This window comes from Petaurus breviceps, unplaced genomic scaffold (assembly GCF_028583685.1).
Source record: "Petaurus breviceps papuanus isolate PSGF00001 unplaced genomic scaffold, PetGlider_PUasm1.0 180, whole genome shotgun sequence".
In the NCBI taxonomy this organism is placed as follows: domain Eukaryota; kingdom Metazoa; phylum Chordata; class Mammalia; order Diprotodontia; family Petauridae; genus Petaurus; species Petaurus breviceps.
This window is the reverse complement of record NW_027185782.1, coordinates 5,224,194-5,250,706: the sequence shown is the minus strand read 5'-3', so window position 1 is coordinate 5,250,706 and position 26,513 is coordinate 5,224,194. Positions and strand designations below refer to the sequence as shown.

The window sequence follows — 26,513 nt, the reverse complement described above, 5'->3', positions numbered from 1 at the left end:
TGAGGCAGTTTTCTTCCCCAAACAAAACAAAATAGGCACTTCAGGGTCAACGAAGAGAAGCAAAAATAAACAAGAACTAGGGCAGAACAGTGGTCCTCCTGGGACAACTGGACATCCAGAAGAAAGATCTCAGGAAAGAGGTTCAGCCAGAGTGAAATGTAAACACCTACAGGCTAGCTCCTCATACAACAACATAAGAAATTATCAAATGGCCCTCAAAATCCAATTCAATAGAAGTAGAAATCTGAAAGTCAAAGTAAAACAGTCGGGTACAACCAAGGCCCACATTTCTACAAGCTTCATAATTAACAAGTAGTTTATAATCTGCATTGTCTCATTTGACCCAAATAGCTACTTGAAATAGTAAGTATATCCACTTTACAAATGAGTTTACCTGTTCTTATGCTACCCCTGGTTTAGTCCATAGGTCAATATAAAGTATTGCTAACAATAGCACAGACCTCTTTACACTACCATTGCCACTGCCCCCCCCCCACTTTAGATTTTCCTACAAATTATCTTGTAACTTAACCCCTTTATTTCATAGATGAAAGCACCAAGGCTCAGACACATGAAGTATTAAGTAGCAGAACCAGAATCTGAACCCAAGTCTTCAGCCTACAAACAAATCCTGATAGCATTTGGTCCCAGCTAAAGAAGCTGAAGAAAAGTAGATTAAATGTAGCTTAAGAGATAAAATTTCAATTGCTCTTAGCTTGGGCTTTAAAACTAGCCACAAAAGGACTCCTATATTATCTCAAAGAATTTTTCTTCTTCTTCGGTCCTTAAAACAACACAAGTACCAGAAAGTGAAATCCTACATTATTTAGGTTCAGCTTCCCATTATAAAAGCTCCTAACAAAACCCAACTGATTTCACAGGAGGTGACTATTCACTTTAGCATAATATTACCATTTCTTTCCCCTAAATTTTGGCTTCTAAGAAGATGGTAACTAATAAAGGTTGGGACTTGAGAAGAAAGCACAAAAACCAAGCTGCTTGCCAGGGCATCAACTTGTTGCCAAATTCCATATTAATATTTTAAGAATAGAGATGAGGAAGAAAGGGAGAGTATGTGTCTGTTGTATAGGTAGAGAAGCAGATGGATTAGACTGAGAAGACTCATTGGTTCTGGTCAAGTCATGCTTCTGCCATATATAATACCTTGAACATGTTACTTAATTTCTCTAGGTTCAGTTTCCTTCTCTAAAAATGTGGGACAAGGTATTTACCTTTAAATCTATGACCTAAGGTTTCTCTCATTCTGACATTTTAAATTTTGTAATCAAAATTACAGGAAGTCTTAGCGCTAGAGCCTTCTCTCTGTTGATTATCTCCAATTTATCCTATATATAATTTATCTGTACATAGTTGCTTGCATATCATCTCCCCCATAAGAGTGTGAGCTCCTTGAAAGAAGGAGCTTTTTTTTGTATCCACACTGCTTAGTACAGTGCCTGCCTAGCCCAAAGTAAGTGCTTAATTAATCTTTACTGATTGGCTTTTAAGCTAAGATATTCTAGGTTCTACGTTCCCTTCTAGTTCTGAAACTATGTCCTAAGATTCCAGTGATATTCACTTTAATTCAATATTTATTAAGGGCCTACTTAAGTACAATATGGGCACTAAAAGAAGACAAAAACTAACAACTGCCAAGGAATTTACACTGTAGTAGGGAAATGAGGCATATATAAGTAAATAAAAAGTATTCAGAGGAAGGAATAAAACTAAAAACAAGGGGAGATGGGATTAAAAAGGGGCATTGCTAAGAAAACAGAAAATGGAAGCTAAAACTACAAAGGAGAGTAAGAATAAGGAGGAGAATAAGGTTGAGAAGCATAAAACCTTCCAACACTGGGCATTTCAGAGAATTTCCCCCACCAATGAGTAAAATTATCTCACTCCTCATTTCTACCTCCTAGTGGTTTCCTTCAAGTCCCAGCTAAAATTTTATTTTTTAAGAGAAATCTTTCCTGGCCCCTTTAAAGTTAGTCGCTTCCTCTCTGCTGATTATCTCCAATTTATACTGTATGGGTACACATTATTATTTTCATGTTGTTTCCCCCATTCCTCCCAAGTATATATCTTATAGTCATTCGCATGTTGTTTTCCCCACTGGAAAATGAGCACTTTGAGGAAAGAGACCTGTTTGGTTGGTCTGTAAGCCAGTGCCCCTACCCTGCACATAGTATGGCACCTTTTCTTTGTATCCCCAGCAGTTAACACAATGCCTGGCACATAGTAAGTACCTAATGAATGTTAAATGACTGGTAAATTCCAAAATGCTGCAGAGGTCAAGAATAAGGATGGAGAAAATGTCACTGATTCAACATTTTGTTTTAAGGGTCCTTCCAACTCCAAAGTTTAGGAAAGTTAATACATTTCTTTTCTTTTTTTTAACTTTTTGGAGGGGGAAGCAGGGCAATTGGGGTTAAGTGACTTGGCCAAGGTCACATGGCTAGTAAGTATTATGTGTCTGAGGCTGGATTTAAACTCAGGTCCTCCTGACTTTGGGGCCAGTGCGCTATTCACTGTGCCACCTAGCTGCTCTGAAAGTTAATATTCCCTTAAACTTTGGAACTTGAAGCTAAAATAGCATCACTCAGGTCAGCAACCTATGAGACACAACATGATTTAATGTGGCACAGAAGTTAGGACTGTGAATAAAGGTATGAGTTTGAAGCTATGTAGAAGACATAAATCATGTGTGAGATGAGGGAATAGGGGGAAGAAGAATCTACTGTCACCTTTTCTCTCTCTTTCATTTTAATCCTGGGCTCTTAGACTACCAGAAGACCATAGTTATGGAAAAAGATCAGCCACCATTAACTCCAGCTGCAAAGGGGGCTCAGCATCAACTGGGGAATGACTAAATAAGCTATGGTAAGCCCATGCAATGAAATATTATGGTGCTGTAGGAAATGATGAACAGAAATAATTCTAAGAAACATGGGAAGACATATGAATTGATGCTCAATTAAGTAGACCTATGAAAACAATGTCATTACTGCTATAAGGAGTAAAAACAAACTAAACACTGTATAATTATAATAACCAAGTTTAGCCCTGAAGTAAAGTTGAAAAAATGTGCTTCTTTCCTTTAACAGAGAGATGAGGGACCACTGAGATGGCATACACTGTTAACAAATATGTCGACTGATATCTCCGAATTATTTTTTCACTTTTTAAAAATATTCATTCAAAGGGAAATATGGGGGAGTGAGGGTGGAGAATATATTAAATGAGTGCTATTTTAAAACAAAAGGCATGAACAAAGCATACAAAAAATAGAGGGAATGAATTGGCTGGACATTAGGTGAACAGTTACCTTGTACTTCCGCTAAACAAGGAAAAGCACAAGTGTCAACGATTTGGCATGCCACTTCAAAAAAGTTAGCAACTGCTGATCCAAACCATCATTCCCCTAGCCTTCTATAGCCCCTTTGATAAGTAACTAGTTAACAGTCTCATATCAAGTATAAAGTAAAAGTAATATATGTCCTTTTTGGGAAGAGGGAATGGCAGAAGTGATAAGGATGAGGATGATGATGACTAAGAAAATTAAGGAACTGAGGCTCATATAAGAATGCTGGTTTATAATATTTTGGGACAGTCCTCTTGACTATCATTATTAATAAAAATAATAATTATAGTAAACATTTATATAGTTTGCAAAGTACTATACAGTTGTTATATCATTTTTTTCCTCACAACCACCTATGAATTGAAGGTGCTAGTATTATTCCCATTTTACAAATGAAGGAACTGGAGACAGAAATTAGGTAACTGGCCCAGGGTCAGACTAGTGTCTGAGGCAGCATTTTGTTAGCAGGTCTGACAAACTTCCAAATCCAGCACTCATACCCAGCACTTCACTGCTGGCATTACAAAGATTCTCAGGATATTGTCAATGATACAGAAAAGAAACCCTAATAATTTAAATTAGAAAGCTTTCTTTTCTGCTGGTTTTATGTAGTGTATTATAAAATCTCTTAAATATTTTATCAAACTACAGAATACAAGCAGCCACATGAACTCCAAACTGCAGATATTAATACTTACCATAGAGACATAGCCTACCTGACATCATTAAATAATTGGTTTCACAGAAACATGATGTGGCTCAAAGTCAAAAAGCTAGTGCACAATCAGGCAGCCTAGCACAGCAGAAAGAACTCTGGCACTGGAATAAGAGGGCCTGGGTTCAAAACCCATCTCGGACACTTTATTGAGTGATCTTAAGCAACTCACAAATTTCAGTTTCTTCCTCTGTAAAAATGATAGAGCTGGGCTCTGTAACCTCTGAAGTGTCTTCCAGCTCTAGATGTATGACTCTATGATTCTTCTAAAACCAGTATTCTTTTCACTATATTCCTTGATCTATGCTGATTTGATACAATTTACTTTATTCTCACACTGACAATCAACTTTTAAGGGAAGGTTCTTTCACCAATCCTCATATTCCTTAAAGACAATAAGCACTTATTAAATACCTGCTAAATGCCAGGCACTGTACTAAGTGCTGGGGACACCAAAAAAGGCAAAATAAATTTCTTACTGTCAAGGAGTGACAACACATAAAAAGGTGAGAGATAAGATGAAATCCCGAAGAGCAGCGAGGTGGGAAATTTGTAAAGTGAAGCAGAGCTGGATTCCATGATTTCTCCAATTCTCCTATCTTATGAGATGAGTTTTTAGGCAATCAAAATACTTCTAGTCTCTAGCCTACCCTAATAACAGATATGCTACAGGTCAGTTTCTTCATCTGAAAATGAGGTATATACTGATTAGATGGTTAAAAGTTTCTTTTAGTTAAAAAATTCTAAGAGCCTAAGTCAAACCATGTTATAAAATTCTTGTTCTAAAATAAGTAAGGGCAATCAGAACAGTCAGTATCTTCTTGGTAAGGGTCCCTGGTTCCAATGAAATTACCATGGTGGTGACCCAAGCCAGGGATTAGGCCAAGACCCCCGAGGAGTCTTTAAGAAAAAGTGGATTCCCCAAATAACCTCTATTTATGGCTGTAGGATAGGAATAGTTACTTGGACAATGGTACAATTAGGAAACTGTTACTGGAAGACAAAACTGCCTCTCCCAATGTCATCTTCTTTGACACTTGAAATGATACCTGAGAGATTAGGTAACTAACTTGCCCAGCAGATGCCAGAGGCAGGATCTAAACTCAGGTCTTCATGGATTCAAGGGAAGCTTTAGCCATTACGCCACAGTACTTCTGCAAAAGCAACAAAACATTTTATGGGAGAAGGTGGCAAGCGCATTTTCACAGGGTTATTTTAAGGCAATGACTACTAGTTATTGTTAAATACCAACAACTGTTAATTCAGAGACAATGAGGAATGTTTAGATAAAAAAGGGCACTGAAAGTTTTTTAACAATGTAAATAAAAACTGGGAAGTCATGAAAATGGGATAAAAAGATAAAGAGACATAGACATTAATTTATTTGTTCTGTTTCCTCATAAGAATGTAAAGGATAACTCTGTTAATTAACACATCCTATATAGGCTGGTACTTTCCCATCTAGTGACCAGTTAAAAAAATCCATCTTTACTAAAACAGCAGACATAATGAACAGAAATCAATTCTTACAAACTAAAATTGCTAGCCATATGGTTGAGAGTAAAAAGTAGATACCAGGTAATCATGAAAAATATAGAGGGCATGAGAATACAGAAATGGAAATACATTCATTTAAGGATTATGAAAGCTAGGGACATTAGGAATCACCTCCGCAAAAGACATGAGAAAATCTCATTTCTTCTTGGAAATCTTCACTGTTGCCATCTGGCTATTCCGCCTTCCAACATACACTTATCAGACTTTTTTTTTTGAACCCACATTAGGATTTTCCATTTAAATAAATTAAATTTCATCTTATTAGACTTAGCCATCAATTCTAACAAGTCAAAATTTTATTGAATCCTGATGCAGAAATCAGTATTAATGCTCCTTTTCTTAACTATACCTCATGATACAAATAATAAGCAATAAGGAAAGAACAAATCCCTGGGGCAACCCTTACAAGATGACATAGACTGAATGTTGATTTTAGATCCAGTCATTCAAATAGTTGTGAATCTACCTAAGTGCATTATGATCTATCCCACATATGTCTATCTCAAAAATCAACTAATTCAATGCCCTCATTTTACAGAAGAGAAAACTGAAGTTTAATATGTTAAGTGACTTAGTGAAGAATATATGGCTATCCTTGACCAACCACTATCTGGACCCAGAGGTGTCAAGGTAGTCTGATGACAAGGTAAAAAGTTGTAGAGAAATGCAGCTCTCCAAAAATACTCTAGTATAAAGAAGAAAAGGAAAAAAACAAACTCTAGATTAAATACTAATAAACAGTCAGAAGTAAGCATCTCTAGTAAATCTAGAACTGCAAAATAACAAAATCAACAGTAGTTAAATTGATTAAATCAGAAAAATCAGCCCAATCCCAAGTAAATGGACTGAAGACTGTGAGCCTGAAGAGAAGGGCCACAAGACACAAAACATGAGAAAGAAAAACAAAAAACAAAAACCATAAAGGAATATTATGTGAAATATTAAGTGAAATTTCTCAAATATGTTCCAATAACATATTAAGATCGGGCTAGATTCCTACCAAGTTGGTTCAATGTTAAAAAAAAATATATAAAAATTATAGAGCATATTAATTATACAAACAAAAATCACATTATACCAACAAATGCTGAACAAGACTAACAAAAAACCAGCATTTCTAACTTCACGTTAATAACACTAAAAAATACAGTGTGACTGAACAAATTATGATACGTACATTAGTGGAATGTTATTGTGCCATAGGAAATGATAAAAGAGGGTTCACCAAAACATGGGAAGACTTGCATGAACCAGAAGAACAACTTATGAAGGAACAAAATACATACAGAGTTCTACCTTAGATGAATGCTTGAATAGAGGCAGACAACCTAGATCTCTCACAACTCCAGGAAAAACCTGGAAAAAAAAAAACACACCAATCCAAAAAAAAAAAAAAAAAAAACCAACAGAAAAAAACTACCATATCATCTATCTCAGAAGTATGTAAGAAATCAGTCAAAAGCCAACAGGAAAAAAGAAAGAAGGCTACCACAGTCATTAATACCAGTCTCTGCATACACAAACATGCACAATTATATGGCATTCTAAAACACAAGTCACATGCAAAAGATTTTACATATAATCTACTCCATATATGTAAATGTTCTTATGTGTACTAAATTCAAAATAAAACACAAATATTTTTTTAAAAACACAGGAACAAATAAATGTTTCTTAGTATGGGAAATTATATCTAACTTCAACCAAAAGTAAGCAGCTTCCATAATAATGAAACACTTAGGGAGGAAAGTTTGGGGCAATGGCTAATAAGGACAAACAGAATGAATGGTTTTTGAAGGTGGGGGAGACATGAGCATGTTTGCAGGTAGTGGGGAAATAACCAGAAGACAGGAAGAGACTAAGGATTAGTGAGAGAAGAGGGAGGACAGAGGGAGCAATCTACTGGAGAAGGAAAAATAGGATACACTTATGCACATAAAGGGTTTCACCTGAACAAGGTCAGCTTCAAATGAGATAGGGTAAAAGTGGAAATATTGGGGACTGCATCTGTGCTATGTGAGATGAGGAGGAGAGAAGTCACTCCTAGCAAAAGGCCTCATTTGTTTTAGTGAATTACAAACGAAAACCAGCTGAGAGGGTTAGAGGAAAAAGAGCCATGGAAGGCTTGAGGATGGATGAAAAGGTATGAAAAAGGCTATGGTGAGTGGTATAGTGAATCTATAATTCACTATATGTATACACAGAAGTATAAAAAGTGTACTTTTTATAAATATATAAAGATTGCTGTGCTGCAATGAGGGCCCAGATGAAATTATGTAACATAAATTTGTAGTGAGCCTAGTCAGCACATTTCATCCTATTCTCCAACTCCATTCAACAGCAGGTAGATAGAAGCAACTAACATTTAGACAGATCTTTAGGGTTTGTAAAGTAATATACATATAATATATCTCAGCAACAGAAGTGGGAGTAATCCAAGACTGAGGTTTGTCAGGGGAAAAATGGTTGAAAGGATAAAGAGGTAAAGAACTTGAGAAAAGAGGACAGAGTAGAGTTGAATTAGTTCACCAAGGGGTTAAGGTGGGGAAGAAAGGAGAGTGTAACCAATGTAAGACTAATGGTGTGGGAAAGAACTGAGGGGTAGAGGGATTAAAATTGATGGTAAGCATGAGTAACAGCTTTAGGTGTTCCGAGGCATACACAGAATTGGAATTTAAACAGGTTTAGATCAGCCAAACCTAAAGACCCCAGCTACTGGAGTAATAATTCACATGATTCAAAACCTGCAAGGAAAAGCAGAAAGCAAATTAGTATAGTTCAACATGCTGTACCATATACCAAGACAAGCTCCAAATGGAGAGATAACTTTGACACAAAGGATGACATAAATCAGAAGAGCAAAGAAGAAATTACCTTTTAGATCTCTTAAGAGTTTGTGATAAAACAAGTGATAAATTGTGTAAGACAAAAAGACTATTTTGATGATATAAAGTTTAAAATCTTTTACATAAAACCAATGTAGTTGATATTAAAAAGCATAAATGGTTAACTAGGAAAAAATCTTTGCAGCAAGTTTCTCAGATAAAGATCTTCTATCTAAAATGTTAGGAATTCTTTCAGATGTACAAGGCTAAGAACCATTCCTAAACATATAAACTGTCCAAACATGTACATCAGTAGCTTTCAAAGAAAGAGATCCAAGTTATCAACAGATAGATGAAAAATGTTCCAAATCACTAATATTTAAAGAAATACAAATTAAAAAGACTGAGGTTCCATCTCAAACCATTAGATTGGAACACATCACACAAAAAACAAAATAATGAAAATTGGCCAGCTGAGGGAAAAACAAGAATTCTAATACATTATCTGTGGAGCTGTCAACTGGTCCAGTCATTCTGGACAACAGCTTGAAACAATGTTTCAAAAGTCACTAAATTGTGTATAATCTTTGACCCAGGCTCAGCTCCTGACTTGTTAGACTACTTTTTCACTTCAACTAAGGGAACTTCTCATGCTGGAAATATCTTCATCTTTGCTACATCTTCTCCCAATTGATGAGTTCTTCAGAAACTCTATTTGAGAAGTACCCATGATAGTTATAGTCATCTTTAACTTGGCACAGGCTCTTAATTTTCCAGACTGTTTTTCTACCTTGCCCCTGTACAGGTTCTCATCTCCCTCTCCACCTCCCTTTTCAGCTCCATTTTATGTCTTTTCTTCCAATTTGAATGAATGAACCTTGAAGGCTGTGAATGTTTTTATGCTTGGACATGTGACTATTAATTTGTGTACTGTTTAGCACAGTACCTATCATGCTGTATAAGAATTTTAATATAATAAATGCTTTAGCTAGCTAGCTTATACCCCAAGAAGATTAAAGAAAGAAGAAAAGGTTTCATATGTAAAAAGTTATTTTTAAATTCCTGTTGTAGACTGTGAGGTTCTTGTTAGCAGGAACTGTTTTTATCTTTGTATCCCCAAACTTAGTAGTGCATAGCACATAGTAGGCACTTAATAAAGGTTAACTAACTAGAAGAACTGGAAATGAACTATTGGGAGACCAACTATTGGGAATGGCTAAAAAAAATTATGGCATATGAATAATGGAATATGACTGCATCATAAGAAATGACATTGACAGTTTCATAGAAACCTGGGAAGACGTGTATGAACTGATGCAGAAATAAGTGAACACAAATAGAACAATTTATACAAAAGCAATTACTTTGAAAGCCTCGAAAAATCTCATGATGAACCATGACTAGAAAACTAATAATGAAGAAGCATGCCACACATCTCGACAGTAAAGTGATATGCCTTCAAGATGCATAATAAGACATACTACATTTCTGGACACAACCAACATGGAATGTTTTTTTTTTCTTGGCTGTGCATATTTGTAACAAGGCCTTTGTTTTTCTTTACAGTGGGAGTTAATGGTGAAGGAGAAATCATAGAAAAAAGGTTATAGAGGAAATCTTTTTTTTAAGTACAGAGAAAAAAAATTTTAAAAAGTTTACCAGCAAGGAAAGAAACAAATACGTAAGCTTTGAAAGCTACAGTTTAACTCATGTGCTTGAAATATCCATTTGCTTATTTTTAAGAGCAAAATAAAAACTAATTAAAAAAAATTAAAGAACACACCTGAGAGTCCAAATATCAAGACATACAAAAAATATGAATACAACTACAAAACATTCTTTACAGAAAAAGTCAGGCTTAAACAATGAGAAATATAATTAATTTTTATGGTTGAGCTATGCTAATATGTTAAAAATGACAATACTATCAAAGTAATTTACAGATTCAATGCTATGCTAAACTACCAAAGAGTTATTATTACTTCACAGAATTAGAAAAAATAATAACATTAATCTGGATGAAAAAAAAAAAATAAAGAAATAATGAAAAAAAAGTGGGAAGAAAGGATACCAGAAACAACACCAAATTTCAAACTTTACTACAAAGCAATATTCATCATAACAATTGATACTGGTTTTAAAAAATATACATAAACTGATAAGTGAAAAGAGAGTACATACGCAAGAACCAGAGGCAAATGAACATAATAGCAGAGTTTCCAATAAATCCAAAGGCTCCAAAAACCATGGTTAAGGAACTCCTCTTCAGTAAAATCTATTGGGAAAATTGTCACACAGTATGGCAGATACTTGATTTCAACAAGCATCTCATACCACATGACACAATGCTAAGTAGACTCAAAACGGGGATATAAAAGGACTTATCAGAAGTGAAGCCAAAATGGCAGAGTACCAGGAAGAAGTACAGCTGACCTCTACACCTTACAAACAAAACTTAGGAAAAATGCAGCAGACTGAAATTTGATCAGGAATTCCAAGAAAAAAAAATCATAGTGAGTCATTTTCTAGCTCAGGTGGGCACAAAGAAACAAAAAAGTCTAGAGAGAGAGTGATTCTACAGAGCATTCCAGCACAGGGAGAGGTTATACACCAGAGTATGAAGTCCCAAAACCAGAAGAGAGGGTCCTAAATTTAGGCAAGATGCAAAAATCTATGGCAAATGGCAAAACTGTTGGCTCACTACTCAGTTCCAAGTCATGGATCCAGCGATACTGAGAAAAGGTTGATGGGATGGGGGATGGGTTGGGGAAGAATAACATTCCAGGTGAGGAAGGCCTATGGGCCCCCTAGGCTGTGTACCAAGCAAGAGGCAAGTTCAAAAGCAAGTGGCAGCTATGTGGCTCTGATCCTAGGGACAGAGCAGGGTCTCAGCTCCAGTTTCCAGTATAGTCTTAAAGTCTGTGGAAAAAGAACCAAGGCAACAATCCCAGAACAAAGGAAAACCTATAGTTCTGTCAATGAATCAGCAGTCTTCCAGATGGCTCATAATGGCTGAGACTAGCAGCAATCTACTGAAACCCCAAAGTGCACAAGCCCACAGGTCTGTTTGCTTAGGCCCAAATCTAGATTAGGAACTTGCAGAACTCACACCAAAGGGGCAGTAATTAGTTCTGCCCATGATCAAACCATTTCAGGACAATCGAAAACTTGCAGGTTCCCAGATCTTTGAGATCCTGGAATAACAGAACACTAAATACCCCCAAGAAACCTGCAGCAGGACCAGCCCAGACTTTTTCTATAGAAGTGTACAGACCCTGGGTCTAACATAAATTTCAAATTCAGGATAGAGGCTTGAAGAATTAGAAATTGTAAAAAAGAATTCAACCAGAAAAAGCTATTACAGTGATGGGGTACTAAGACAAAAAACCAGGAGAGAACGACTACAAAACATTTACAAGCAAAGCTTCAAAATAAAAGAGTTTGGGCACAAGCACAACCGAAGGGCTAAAAAAAATGATCTTAAAAACTAAATGAAAGCACTAAAAAAAAATTGGGTGAGTGGAGGGGAAGATGAGAACTATGGAAGAAAGAATCAGAAAGGAAATTAAAATATTCACAGAAGACTGGCAGGAGCTCTGCAAGGCTATCTCTCCCTGAGGTGGGATAAAGCCAGAGGCCTAAGTCCATCAGTCAACCCGAAAGCCCCATAAAGAAGGCTAGTTTGGTTGTTGGCATCTGTGAGGTGGATTTTGGCAGGAAAAGTCAATTTGCTGTGAAGAGGCTGAAAGAGTCAGTTGCAATGAATACCATAAACATGAAGTGTGCCACAGACTGTCCAGAAAACATTCACAAAGAAATTTACATCAATAAAATGTTAAACTATATGAGATAAAAGGCAATACTCAATATCTCTTTTTAGAGTACTGTAGTAAAGGATAACTCCTTGACCAAACAGAGCCTGATGTAGGTATACCTAAATAAGGTAAGATACTCATACTCATAAGTTCTTACATCAGCTTATGGCAGGGATCATGTATTTTTCATAGTATTGAAAAAACCCTAAGGGACACTTACCCCCCCCCCCCTAAAAAAATCTCTTACCAGATTGAAAATAACCTAAAAATCTCTCATTTATCTTAGCAACAGTATTCTGGCACAATTATTGAGTGCTTATTATTAAACAAGATATGTAGCACTCCACAGTATGTTGTCCCAGGACTACTTATGAGGAAGAAATCCATGCAGAACCAGCTGGTGTTTGGTCATGAGGAATAGGACTTACTGAAATGCTGGTAAATAATTGTTATGAGACCAACCCAGTGACATATGCCAGGAATATTACAACTAGAAAGAAAAAACACATTTCACACACCTTGCAAGAAAATTGATTTTGCTTCTTTATTCCTGTTGCATAAAATTCCTATCAAGAATTACAAACCAGGAAAAAAAGTATAGATGGTACACTAAGGTATTTAAGAAAGGTGCAAAGAGGCTTCAAGCTTCTTCAGAAGGAATATCAGATTCGCCAGGTATATTTTCTAAGATCGTTCAAGCAAATCTGGACTTCTTGCCAGTTAATAATCACTCTCTACACTGCTCCATTCAGTGATCTCATAAGCTCTCATGGATCTTTATGCTGATGAGTCTCAAATCTCAAACAGCCCCAAAGTCTCTGCTGCCCTCCAATCTCACATCTCCACTGCCTTTCAAACATCCTTTAGACATACTGGACTGTCCAGGAGACATCTTAAACTCAGTATGTTCAAAATGGAGCTCTGTATCTTTCCCCATAAATCTTCCCTCCTCTTACCTCTCTTATCAGGGTGGAGGGTAATGCCATCAGTGCCTCAGACTTCAAACCCAGGAGTCCTCTTGCGCTCCCTGATATCCTCTCACACTGTATCTTCAACCCGTTGCCAAGGCCTGTGTATTCCACCTATACACCATCTGATATAGACCGCATCTCTCCCCTGACACCGCCCACCACTCTCCTACAGACCTTTACCACCACACATCTTAACTATCGAAAGAGTCTGCTATCCTCTTTACCATTTTTCATTCCATCTGATCCAATCCATCTTTATAACCTGACTAATGTATAATGTGAAAGTATTTAGAGATCCTATACTTGACTATAAGCCGCCATGGGGGGGAGGGGGACAAAATGTGAAACTCAAGGAATTGTGGAATTGAATCCTGTAAACTAGAAGGAAACAAACAAATTAATTAAAAAATAAATAAATAAAATTAAAAAAAAAAAAGAGATAGTCTGCTAGTTTGTCTGCCTGCCTCAAGTTCCTCTCTACTCCAATCCATCCTCAATTCAGGCACTAAAATGATTTTGCTAAAATACAAGACCAGTCATGTCACCCCCTGCTCCGACCTTGTCAATAAATTCAAGATCAAATATGAAATGCTTTGTTTGGCATTCAAAGTCTTTTGTAACACAGCCTCCTCCTGCCTTTCCACTTCTCTTGTACCTTACTCCTCAACATGTATACTTTCATCCAACGTCTCTGATCTCCTGGTCTTCCCACAAACAAAGACATTCCATCTCAGCTTCTGGGCATTTTCTCTGTCTATCCTCCGTGCCTGGAATGCTTTCCCTCCTCCCAACTATTCACCTCCCTGGCTTCTTTAAGTCCCAACGAAAATACCACTTTCTATAGGAAGCCTTCCCTAATTTCTTTTAATTCCAGTGCTTTCTCTATTTTCATAAATTCCTATTTCCTGTACATAGCTTATTTTGTATATATTTGTGTCACCTCCCCAGTTAGACAATGAACTCCTTGAAAGCAGGGACTGTCTTTCCCTCTTTTGATATCTCCAGTGCTTAGCACAGCACCTGGCACAAAGTATGATACTCCAGGGCCCTCCTAGATCCACAGATAGGGTTTTTTAGCGAGCCACTAAGGGGATCAGTTTCTTCCAAGCTGGATGTCCCAACCCCATGCTGTAGAACAGTTACTTGGAATCCCAGGTTCTTCACAGAAGCCTCAGCAGCATTTACTCAAGAGTATGACATGGTTCTTTACCAAATTTAATGCTGACAAATCCCATCATTGTCTGAAGCAAATTTTTTTTTTTTTTGGCTTTTTGGAGGGCAATTGGGGTTAAGTAACTTGCCCAAGGTTACGCGGCTAGTCATTTTGTGTGGATGTTAAGTGTCTGAGGCTGGAACCAAACTCGGGTCCTCCTGATTCCATGGCCAGAGCTTTACTCCCTGTGCCACCTAGCCACCCCTGAAGAAAACTTTTGAGAAACTAGGCTATCACTAAAAGAAGAGTTGGGTCACAGTATCAACAAATGATAAGAGAATTCAAAGTGACATGAGTAGAAATGGATGAGAAGATCTCAGTAAACTTAAGACTATCAAAGGGGTGCAGGCTAAAGTTGAAGAAGCACTTCCTAAAGAGTAAAGAAAACTGAATGATGTTGTAAGCAGCCAACATATAAAGTATGGCAAGAATCATTTAATGAAATGTTCTTTCATTCTTACTCTCAAATTTTCAAAAGTGTCTTTCTGGGTATGTAAATTGGTATGACTATTTTAATCTATTTTTAATCTATTCATGCTAACAAAATATACCTGCTGGGACCATCAAAATTAAAAACAACAATAACAACACAGTTTAGTACAAAAGGTACAAAACCTAACCCAAGAAAACAAATCACTAAAAAATAAAACCAAATCCCTAATGGCTCCATGAGACAACAAGAAATATTAAAGCAAAATCAAAGGAGAAAAAAAGAAACAAAGCAAAACCAGAAGAGAATATACAGTATCTCATACAAAAACTGACCTGAAAAAAAAATCAAGCAGAAAAAATTTAAGAATCATCAACTACCGGGGTGGCTAGGTGGCACAGTGAATAGAGCACCAGCCCTGGAGTCAGGAGGACCTGAGTTCAAATGCGACCTCAGACACTTGACACACTTACTAGCCATGTGACTTTGGGCAAGTCATTTAACCCCAACTGCCTTCCAAAAAAAAAAGAATCACCAACTACCTGAAAGTCATAGACATCAAGTTTTAAGAAAGATAAATGAAAACTGTCCAGATCTCTTGGAACCAGACGGTAAAAAAGAAATAGAAAAAAAAAACCCGTCACTTCCCAAAACAGACTCCCCAGAAATCTTACAAGCCAAAATTCCAAACTTCCAGGTCAAAGAAAATAATACACTGCAAGCAGCCAGAAAGAAAAAATCCAAGAACCAAGGAGCCACAGTCAAGATCATACACGATTTAGCAGCTTAAATTTAATCATCATCATTGCTTATCTTCCCAGTAAGGGTGGGTGACGAGGGAAGAAGGGAAAGAATCTGGAATTCAAAGTTTTAAAATCAAAATGTTTTTTTTTTAAATTATATATATATATATTTTTTTTTTTACGTGAACTGGGAAATAAGATATACAAACACTGGGGTATGGAGAGCCATCCTGCCCTACTGGAAAGTTGGAGGGGGAATGGGGGAAGATATAGGAGAGAGCAGATTGTGGCGGGGGGGGGGGGGGGGGCGGTAATTTAGTGGGATTGCTGTTCTGGGGTGATGGGTAGGGGAAAGATGGGGAGAAAATTTATAACTCAAAATCTTGTGGAAATGAATGTTGTAAACTAAAAATAAACAATTTTTTTTTAAAATTTAATCAACACCAAGGGTTTACAGAGGGTGAAAAAGGTTCTGAGATGATTCTTAAAGAAAAATGGGATGGGGAGGTAGGGGACAGTGTGGCAGGAGAGAAAAAATGGATGGAAATAATACTGTACAATGTCTCAGACATTCCCACAACATGTAAGTAGAAGTCTATACAGACAAGAAGGAAGGGTTCAGTTATATCTGACTCTTCATGACCTTATGGGACCATAGCAAGCCAATACTGCCCATGGAATTTTCTTGGCAAACAAACTAGAGGAGTTTATCATTTCATTCTCCAATGGATTAAAGCAAACAAGTTAAATGACTTGTCCGGGGTTACACAAATGTCTGAGGCTGATTTGAATTCAGGTCTTCCTGACTCCAGGTCCAATGCTCTATCTACCGAGTCATCTAGCTGCCTCGTTAGGTAGACAGCACTTGAATTTCACTGTCATCTGAACTGGTCAAAAGAATACATAGACATACACACACACACACACACGCACACGCATACATAAATATATTTCATTCAACAGGGAAACAGAAGAAAAATGGGAGAAAGGGCAATAAGAGAGAGTGTGTATTAAGGAAAGCATTAGTCTTCAGCAAAATAAACTAATGATATACAAAAACATTTATAGCAATTTTTTCTGGTGGCAAACAAGTGGAAACTGAGCAGGTACTCATCAACCATGAAATGGCTGAACAAACTGTGATATATAAATGTGATGGACTACTATTGTGCTATAGAAAATGATGAAAGGGATGATTTCAGAGACACCTGGGAAAACTTGTATGAATTAATGAAGTAGAAGCAGAGTAAAATAGAACCCGAACTGCTTATACAGTAACAATAATCTTGTAAAGACAAACAATTCTGTAAGACAGATAAACATTGATCAACACAATGAGCAATCAGGATTTCATAAAGCTAATGATCAAACATGCTATGCACCTTATGAGAAGCAGGTGATGGATTCAAGGGTGCATACTGAGGGGGCGGCTAAGTGGCTCAGTAAATAGAGCACCGGCCCTGGAATCAGGAGGACCTGAGTTCAAATGTGACCTCAGACACTTAACACAAAAACTACCCGTGTGACCTTGGGCAAGTCACTTAACCCCAACTGCCCCCAAAAAGCAAAAACAAAAAACAGTGCATACTGAGACCTTTTATTGGACATGGCCAATCTGGAAATTTATTTTGCTTGACTATACATGTCTGTAACAGTTTGTTTTCTGTTTCTTTCATGATGGCAGGGTAAGGGGTGGGTAGAAGGGGAAAAAGTGGATTTATTTGTTGATTAATAAAAATAAAATTTAATTTAAAAACTAGGGAAATAAAGAAGAGGAAGAATTCTTGACCAAATAACTGAAAGAGAGGTTCATAGAAAATAAATAATTTTGATTAAAAAAAAATGAAATGTTTTTGCACAAACAAAATAAATGCAGTGAAAATTTGAAGTGAAATAGTTTACCATTTCACACCAAAGGAAAAAAAAAACCTTTGCAGCAAATTTATCTTGTAAGATTCTGGTATCTAATATACATAGAAGATTCATTCAAGTAAATAAGAACAAGAGTCATACCTCAATAGATAAAGTAACAACCATATGAAAAAGTGCCCCAAATTCCAAGAGACATAAACAACTAAAACAATCTGGAGGCTCTAAATCATACCTAGAGAAAGGCAAGATGATAAAAAAAGAAAATGATAATTGGTAAGGAAGTGGGAAGACAGGTACATTAACACACATTTACTGACAGAACTTTGAACTGGTCCAACTATTCTGGAAAGAAATTTGGGATCATAGTTCAAAAGTCACTAAACTGCTTATAACCTTTGACAGAACCACACTAAACATTTATCGAACAAGCTCCAAGAAAGAGGGAAAGCACCTGTAAGTACAAAAATACATGTAGCAACACTTTATCATATTAGCAAAGAAATGGAAACAAAAAGTTGATCCCATGAAATGGGGCATGGAAAAGGAAACTATGGCATATATTAAAGACAACAACAATAACTACACTTATATGGCACTTTTAAGTTTGCAAGGCACTTATAAGTATCAACTCTTCATGACAATGCTGAAAGGTAGGTGCTATTATTACTCCCTATCCTCTGGCTGAGGGAGATGAGGAAAACAGAGGTTAAGTAACTTGTCCAGCTATTAAGTGTGTGAGGTCACATTTGAACTCAGGTCTTCCTGCTTCTCAGTACAGTGCTCTATCCACCGCACCACACAGCTGAATATAATGGAATATTATCATTCCATAAGAAATGATAAAAAGAATGGAGAGGAATTTATAAAAACCTTGGAAAGTTTCGAATGTGGTATGAAGTAAGCAGAACCAATTTATACAATGATTACACCATCGTAAACAACAGTAACAGTGAAAGACTTCAGAACTATAAGCAATACAACAACCAACCGTGACTCTAGAAGACAAAACAATAATTCATGTTCCTCGTTTCTTGGCAGAGAAGTGACAGACTAAACATATAGAATGAAACATACATTTTCAGATATAGGTAACACGCAGATTGGTTTTGCTTGGCTATACTTCTTTTTTGGAAAGAGTTCTCATTTTTTTTTTTAACATAAAAGAATAAATTTATTCAGGGGGAAATAAGAGGAATTATGAGAGTAACATTTAAAAAAAAAGCATCAATGAAACATTTAAAAATAGCAAAATTCATGGCATTATATACAACCTTCTTTTTCTATTCTTCGTCCATAGAAATGGGCATAATTGTTGATGTCTGTCAAATTCATAATAAAAGAATTTTGACAAGAGAATGTTAAAAGTATTCCCAAAATATATGACTAGTAAATAACAAACTCACTGAGTTGGAAGTGACCTCAGATACCATACAATTAGGAATTCTTAATCTTTTTTGTAACATGGACAACTTTATAAAATGTTTCTAAATGCATAAAGTAAAATAAAAAGGATTACAAAAGAAACCTATTACATTAAAATAATTACCAACTTTTTTTTTTCAAAGTTCACAGACACCAGATTAAGAACTCATAATCCAAATCCAATAAGAACAAGCATGTCCTCTATAACATTGTGGACATCTAAGCTTTTTCTTAAAGATCAGAAACAAGGGATGATCTCTCTATGTCGTAAGAAAGACTGTGCCACTTTTATATTAATACATCCTCAATCCTTCTTCAATTTTCTGAAGTATGACAAGATTTTTTCTTCTTGGATATTTTTTCTTTTCTTGAATAAATATAATATATTAATATAAGGTAGAGTGTGACTAGAACCTAAACGTTTTGACCTTTAGGTTAATCTTTCCACTACCTTCAAGCCAACCTGACAAACTATAACAAGAAATTATTAATTCTCACAAAGTAGAACAATACATACTATGCACAAGAAAATTTCTTACTTAACATACAATAAAAATAACAATCAAATCACCAAGTGTGACCAATGCCCTTCTATGATACTAAATCTCCTCTGTTTTTCAGGACAATAATAGATGGTAAAATTACAAATAGTTATACTAAAAATCAAAGAACTACTACCAGGCTGATTTCAAGTAGTTACCTGACTTCTGTGTGCAGTAACCCTTGGCTACATCAGTTGGCCATAGATGAAATCTAAGTGAGAAGATAATTTTGGTCTGTGGTTGAACCTAAAGTAAAAGAGAAAAAAAGTAGGATAACTGAATTTAATGCAAAGATCATTGATAATTTTAAATCCTAATTCACAATCTGTTATTTGCTGACCTCATACATAAATTTGAACAATCCTTTGCTTGTATCTATTATAAATATATAGTAGACAATGAAACTCTACTGGTTAGAAAGAGCAGACTAGAAGTCTAGTCAATAAACATTTATTAAGTACCTACTATGTGCCAAGCACAGTGCAAAGTGTGGGGATACAAAAAATGGGCAAATAAAAACAGTACTGGCCCTCAAGGAGCTCACAATATAAAAGGAAACTGGGGGAAGGGGGAAAGGAGCAGCATGATTTAATTCAAGAAGAGTGACCATCTGGGAAATGATGAAATGGCTGCCCTGGACTCCATTCTTAAAAATGGAAGAACCAGGAGGAACGCTCCCACATCTTCCCTCCACTCTCTCCAACAGAAGGCTCCTGGGGCAGAGAGCACTATAAGGAGATGCAAGTTTCAGAGTTGATAGGAGAATATAATGACGTTTAGAAGTACAGTTTTGTAGAAAATGCTACTAGTTCTTGAGTACTAGTCCCTGTTCCTGAATTAACTCCAGATGTGATCTTAGGCAAGTCACTTATCCTCTCTGAGCCTGAGTTTCCAGATCTATTATTCAATAATAATAATAATAAATAGCTTTTCTCCCAACACTGAGAGATAAGCAGTACAAGTATTTATTATTATACTCATTTTACAAATTGGGAAAATGGGTTCAGAGTAATTAAGGACCATGCCTATGGTTAGGTGACTACTAAGTCCTAGAAGAGTCAAACTAGAGTTCCTCACTTCAGACTACTTATTATACTACTCTGTCTCAATGTTTTCTAAGGTTCTATTCAAATGTGATATTCTCAGACTACTGTTCTATATACTTACTTAGGAAAAATGACTAAGTAGGACAAACACCAATACTTCAGCTAACATTTCACAAAAGTTTCAGGGCAGCCTAACAAGCAGAAACCAGGAAAAATTATTTTTTCCTCACATTAAAGACAATGAATATGACTATGAATAGTGGCTTTGAAATATAGCCATAAAAGGGAATAATCTTCATCAATAATTTTAGAAACTAATAACCAATGAATCTAATGTATTATCTTTTAGAGAGCTATAGAAAATTTACTTTGACTTCTTACAGTGTTTTCATATGAATTATTATTTAGATAGAGTTCCTTAACACTGAGTTCTTTAAGTCTAGACTTGGATCAATTTAATTCTACTCAATAAGTGTCTGATATGTGTAAAGCTCTGTGTCGGACCCTAATTTTAAAAAAAAAACGGGGGGGGGGAGGAGCCAGGCCCTGCCGTCAAGGAGCTTATATTATTTTTTGGGGGCCTTTTTGGAGGGCAATTGGGGTTAAGTAACTTGCCCAAGGTTACACAGCTAGTTTTTTTGGGTGGGTGTTAAGTGTCTGAGGCCGGAAGCAAACTCAGGTCCTCCTGGCTCTGGGGCCAGCGCTTTATTCACTGCGCCACCTAGCCGCCCCCTAAGGAGCTTATATTCTTTTAGGGAATAATTAAAACATTAAGGACATTGCTATGAACCCCTTACACTTGGCAACACACAGTGTGAGGGGTTAGGAAAACAAATATATACATAATGAGGAGGGGGGAAAAGGTACTAACAAATGAGGGTAGAGTATTATCAGGAAAATCTTCCCAAAGGAGATGGCATCAGAGTTAAGCCTTAATGGGCTTAAGATAAGACTTAAAGTTTAAACCTAAAAGAGCTAAGGGCTCTAAGAGGCAGAATTGAGAAGGAAACCCTCACCTTGCCACGATCCCCCACAGAAGTTCCAATTTGACCTTCAAGAACTTGGAAATTCCTTTACCTGAAAATAATCTTTTACCCTTCCACCTCTCCCTAAACTTCATTACTCTGAAACTTATTCTTCATATTCAAGACAGCTCTCAGGTCCTTGTCCAGCTCTCCATGCACTTCCTGTTCCACACTGAAGCTCACAGCGTCCCAGTCCACCTTAAATCCTTCACAGTCTCTGTTCCTGGGAAGTCAAGGCTTAACAAAGCCACAAACAAAGTACAGACACCACAGTCATGCCTCCTCCGAGAGCTCCAACTTCTGCCACCACATGGCTTGCTCAAAGAAATTCTGTCTCTGTTTTCAAATTCTCTCCAGCAGCTACTCTGCCTCCAGATGCTTGTCCCAAGAAATTGTCTTTCCCAGCCAGGGTCTTCCCTTATATACGGTATTGCTCCTCCCTATTCAGCCCCTTCCTGTTATATCAGCAACAGGGGTTCTCTGTTCAACCCCTTCCTGCTCCAGCAGGAACAGGACTTCCTGTTCCAAGTCAGCAATAGGACTTCATACCTTCAGTTTCTTTAAGAGAGGCTTAATTTGAACTAGGTGCTAAGTATCTCTCAAACTTAACAATACAAAAGGAACTTCAGATTTCATTACCATTACAAAGACAAGCAGAAGAGTTGACACAGGCAGAAAGTCACCTCTTTATCAAATACTACAGCAAATAAAGTAATGGTTTATGCTGTGGAAGGGTTTTGAGGTGGAGAATAACAGGAGAGAAGTTATCAGTCAATGATTTGGGATTTGTTTGGGTTGTTTTGGTTTTTTTTCAAGGCAGGATAGGTATGAAGTGAGTTCCTTTGCTGGCAGAGAGTAAAGGGAAAACATAAAGAGGAGTTAAGGTGAAAAGAAAAGATTAAGAATAGCCTGGTCTGGGAATGTGATAGCCAATTATAGAAGAATACAAGGCCTGTCATGCAACATTGAGGGCCCAACTGAGGTCTGATAATACATATCTGCAATGGACTCAATATAGGAAACACATAGGTAACAGCACAAAAAGGTACGTAATAGGGATAAATCAGGATTGGGACTTATTGATGAATGGTAATATTGATAAGGAAAGACCACAAGGGGAAGAAAATGAGACCTGAGTAGATGTGATAGCCTGGGAGAACAAAGCAGGGTTGTGACAATGGAGGTCTAAATGAGAATGAAAAATAGGTTTAAAAACGGTTTTGGTTTTTTTGCTTTCTCAATGGTCAGGGGAGGGGGTGAAGGAGGAAAGAAGAAGAGAATTCAAAAATGAAAATAAAATTGAATTAAAAAAATAAAAAGAACTTTAAAAGGAAAGAAGCTGAGAAAAAGAAGGACAGGATTTTGTGATGAACAGAAAATTTCATACTACTGGGTCTTATCAGTAAAGCAGCATTTACTGAATGTTACTATAATTAACAAATGGGTTTCTTCTCTGGCTCTGTCTTCTCTGGCTGTCCTCCCTGGCTCTGTCCTAGCCACCTTTGTCCCTCTGCTTTGTTTCCTCTGGGTAATCACCTCCCATGCTTTCAATTATCATTTAGTACTCTAGGGGTAGAAAAAGAAAAAAGAAACCTGTCTTCCAGGAATTTATGTTACAAAGGGAGATAATATGTACATATAAAGAATATGCAAAATAAAATACAAGGGAAGACAAGGTTCTGGAAAAGCCTTGGATAGGATGCAATGATGTTTAGGCTGATCCTGGAAGGAAAACAAGAATTCTAAGAGATGGCAACGGGAGTGCCTTCTAGATGCAGGGGGAAAGCACAGGATGAAGGAGTATGTTATGCACGAGGAACAACAAGAAAGCCAGTTTGGCTGTACTTTAGAACGTAAGAAGAGGAGCAGTCTGAAATGGCTATTTGGAATCAGTTCATGAAGGACTTTTGAAACTTATTTATGGGTAATTATGAGATCAAGCAGAAGAGTTGGCATAGACAGAAAGTCACCTCTTGAACAAGGGTCCAAGTATCCCTGCTATTGGCTGAAGTAGATGAAAATGTTGAGAAGGCTGATCAATTGAAAAACTAGGGTGTTTTAGGAGATAACAAGAAACTGTCCCCAAGTATGGACCATATGATTGAAATTCTATTATTCTACTTAAATTGGAGAACTCTGATATATGGACATACATCATAATCTCTAAGGAAACCAATGTTCAGTGTGAATTTCTATATCCACATTGCTAAAAAAGTGACAGAACTAGAACCAATACCTATATTTTCTGATTCATATACAGTACAGAAAACATAGGTCTGTCGGTTCGCCAATATCAGTTCTTAATTGTTCTTATATCATGGACCCCTCAACAGTGTGGTGAAGCCTATGGACTCCTCAGAATATTGTTTTTAAATGTATAAAGTAAAATATAAAGAATTATACAAAGGAAACCAATTATATTCAAATAAAAGTTATTTTTCCCCATCCAACTTCAGGAACCCTTTGACTCATTCGCAACCAAGTTAAAGAACCTGTGGCTTAAATAAATGTTTTAATATAAACAAACCAAGAAAGTCTAAAAGACATTTAGGAAATATGTAATGAGTTGGATTTGCATTCAGGCAGTCAAAGAAACCCACTTGCATTCATGATTTTTACCTGGAATTTACATTATTTCCAGTATCACCTATGCTTTCATTTCTTCACCCATGATTGCCAGAAATTTGTTGTGATAAAGAACATTTTATTTTTAAACAGATTCACATGCAATTCACAGTTTGGGGATGGTGAGAAATACTTTTTTACAAGAGAAATTGCAAAGTGATAGATGAAGCAAAAATTGTAGACAGTTTTTATGAACCATTGCTCACAATAAATGACTCTATAAACCCCACCCAAATGATAAAAATAACTTGGAGTAGGCAGATCTATCACTGTTATAAGAGGTCAAGAATCAGCTTATTTTTTTGTATGTCTAACATCAAAATCCACAATGTAAGACAACATGTCTAAGTTCCTTCCCAGAATGCTAAAGAGCCAAATATTAAAGTGCAGCCTCACACACAATAGGTGAAAACAAATCCCTGTAAAATACAAGATCATAAAACATAACTGAAAGGGGGACAAGGCCATTTATTCCATTTTATGAATCTCTGACAAGTATTAAAAATCAGCATCTACTTTAAAATTTCTTGTGTCAGAATGAGCGTCCTATTGGTGGACAACTCAAACTGTTAAAAAAAAAAAAACCTTCCTTATACATGATCACTGAAATGTTTCCCCCATAATTTCAATCTGTTGAATCTCCCAGGGCCAAAGACAGGAACCCTGGTTTCTTTTCTATAGGGAACTTCCAATTTTTTTCAAAAGAAATTAAAAAAACATTTTTATGCACTCAGAGTCCAAAGCACTGTGCTATGTACTAGGGAAGGGAGGGAATAAGCATTTATATAGCACCTACTATGTGGCCCAAACTGTTCTAAGAACTTTTTAATATTTTTTTACTTATTTATAATATTTTCATTTATTGTAATACTTGTGTATTGTCTTAAGTGCCCTCAGAGTATCAGAGATACTAAGTTAAAGACGCGGCACATAATTCTAAAGAAACTAATATATTAATAGGAAGACAAGACATAAAGATACTCTACGTTATTTTGTATTATAATTAAGTGAATTAGACAAACAAAAAAACTCCAGTTACTATATATTAAGCACCTACTAACTAAAAGGCCCCATGGGGTATACAAAAGACAAAAAACAAAGTTAACCAAATAAGCTAAGAGCTACATCCTACAGGGGAAATATGCTAAGATAAGCAACTGCAAGGAAGGTACTGTGAAAATGGATTCAAGCAGGCAGAAGAGAATGCAACCTGAAGTGCTCCCCGAAGAGAGGTAAAAGTGAGAGAATGCATTCAAATAATGGAGGACAAGACAGTCAATAATCCATCAGCAGCATTTATTAAACTACTAAGAGCTAAGCATATACAAGTAATAATGCAAGTTAAAAAAAAAACAGTCCTTGCCCTCAAGGAGCTTGCTCACATTATAGAGAAGATATCTAGCTGGAAAAGTCACCTGCAAAAAGTGGGATTTGAATTGAGTATTGAAAAATAGCCAGGGAAGCTAAGAGAGAGGAAAAGAGTATACCAGGTATGAGAGAAAGCCAGGAACAATGTAAAAATCAAGTAACGTTTAACAGGCAAGTATAGCTAGATGGCACCGTTTGTGAACATGAGTGAAGTGTAAGGAGACTGGACCAATAAGATACAACAGGGAATCATAGAATTTTACTGGGTAAGGTGACATGAATTCTCCTATCCTTTAGTTACTTTGCAACTGAGTGGAGGATGGATTGGAACAGAGACAAACTTGAGGTAAGAAGATGAATTTGAAGACTACTGCAATAGACCAGGTCAGTTATGATGAGGGTCCGAAGTAGGGTAATAAATATATACAAGAGACTTGTGATGGCAGAAACAGCAGAATTTGGCAATAGATTGAATATGTGCAGTTAACACTCAGGTTGCTAGGCCACGTGACTGGGCAGATAGATGTCTCTTCCCCACCCCCACCCCTTTTTTTAAATATCACCTCTGGGAAAAGATTATTACATGTCAAAAAACCTGAAATCTATTTTTGTCACAATAGGAACAATGGAAGGGATCAGGAGAAAGTAATCTTATTTTGGACTGCTATAATGTGATTATCAATAAATTAATCCTTCCCAAAATTCTCAAATACAGCACTAATTGGAAGATGCTTACTGTTTTATAACTAATGGATATTTTGACATATATGGCTTGGAAGTTAAGAGGCATTCCCAAAAAACATGTTATTGGAAGTAGTTGCACAATCTTGTTTCTGCTCAATTTGATTACCTAATAGTGGAAAGACATTTACCCTTCAAACTATCACAGTTAAGTCCTCGAGGAACATAAAAATTGTAGTGTGGCTATGTGGGAAAGCATCAAAGTCCAATTCCATGAGACTGAGATTCTCAAAGGCAGA

General features: G+C 36.5%; 1 protein-coding gene and 1 pseudogene across 10 annotated transcripts in view; one reads left to right on the top strand and one right to left on the bottom strand.

Annotated features, from left to right (window-relative positions):
* GATAD2A (GATA zinc finger domain containing 2A) overlaps window positions 1–26,513 on the bottom strand; it is a 234,882-nt gene that overhangs the window by 140,102 nt on the left and 68,267 nt on the right. For 9 of the 10 annotated variants that reach the window (XM_069086918.1, XM_069086915.1, XM_069086910.1 and 6 more), the window contains one exon: window positions 19,628–19,715. The exons of the other annotated variant lie outside the window; for it this stretch is intronic. The gene's annotated coding sequence lies outside the window, so the exon portion shown is untranslated. The remainder of the gene's footprint in view (window positions 1–19,627; window positions 19,716–26,513) is intronic. 10 annotated transcript variants of the gene reach the window in all.
* Window positions 11,470–14,174, top strand: LOC138160162 (serine/threonine-protein kinase Chk1 pseudogene; annotated as a pseudogene).